Genomic DNA, 1,250 nt, shown 5'->3' with positions numbered 1-1,250 from the left:
ATCATTAGCCTTAATATAAGAACAGTTAATTGTTATGATGTAGCCCTGGTCAATACTTGCCTACATGAAGGCAATATTTCCTTCACTGAAGATATAGGTACTATATTATAGTGTGCTGAAGAAATCAGATGGGTCTGGGATCTTAAAGACCTGTCATAAACAAGCATCCATCTAAGGGAGGTTTCAGCTAAGTCCACACGAAAGGAAAACACCAGCCCATGTGATAAAAATGATTTTAAATAAAAGTTAAGATTCAGAGAGGGAATGTATTCTACCTTAAAATCTGAGCACTGATTTGCAGAAGGATGTGGATGGCATGCACCACTTGTCTGTCAGTTTGCCATACTGTGGTACCTTTTGTTTTGTTGGGATACTGGAAATTATGTTACTAGTATTTCAAATGGAGGCAGGGTCATTCATCATTCATAGAGATTTAAAACCGGGCAGCACTGTAGTAAATTCACTGTACCCTTAAAATCCTTGACTTTGGACTGGCCAGGACAGGATGCACCAACTTCATGATGACCTTATATGAGGTAACTCCACATTGTTGAGTCCTAGAAGTCATCCCGGGCATGGGGTGCAAAGAGAATGTTGATATCTGGTCAGCGAGTTGCATAATGGGAGAACTGGTGAAAGGTTGTGTAATATGCCAAGGCACTGATCATATTAATTAATGGGATAATGGAATAAAGTTATGGAACAGCTAGGAAAGCCATCAGCAGATTTCATGAAGAAACATCAGCCAAATTGTAAGGAATTAATGTGGAAAACAGTCTAAAGTGTTCTGGAATCAAATTTGTAGTCTGAATGAGATAAAATAAAAACAAGTCAAATCAGAGATTTGTTATAAAAATGTTAGTAATTGATCCAGTTGAATGAATCTTTGTAGATGAAGCATTACATCACCCATATATCACTATGTGGTATGAGCCTGTTGAGGCAGAAGCACCCTCACCTCAAATTTGTGATGCTCAATTTGGAAAAAGGGAGCATGCCATAGAAGAAGGGAAAGAACAAATTTACAAGGAAGTAATGGCTTGGGAATAAAGAAGCAAAAATGGTGTTATAACATACCAGCCTTCAGATGCAGCAGTAAGTAGCATTACCAGTACTCAGTCATCATCTATCAACATTTCATTGATGTTCACTGAGCAGACATTGGCCTTAGATACAAAAAGCAGCCTTGATGCCTTGACGGGCCTGCAGGGGTTGTTCTGCACGTGAAACACTAAAGGTGTGCAGCAGAG

General features: G+C 39.0%; 1 pseudogene; it reads left to right on the top strand.

The window, feature by feature from the left end:
• The first annotated feature begins 382 nt into the window (after positions 1–382).
• On the top strand, positions 383–1,227 carry LOC101663972 (annotated as a pseudogene).
• The last annotated feature ends 23 nt before the right edge of the window (positions 1,228–1,250 follow it).

Source organism: Echinops telfairi, unplaced genomic scaffold (assembly GCF_000313985.2).
Source record: "Echinops telfairi isolate 266 unplaced genomic scaffold, ASM31398v2 ScPeMD7_7419;HRSCAF=8457, whole genome shotgun sequence".
NCBI classification, from domain to species: domain Eukaryota; kingdom Metazoa; phylum Chordata; class Mammalia; order Afrosoricida; family Tenrecidae; genus Echinops; species Echinops telfairi.
Note: the sequence above shows the minus strand (reverse complement) of the source record. Positions and strands in the feature narration are given on the sequence as shown.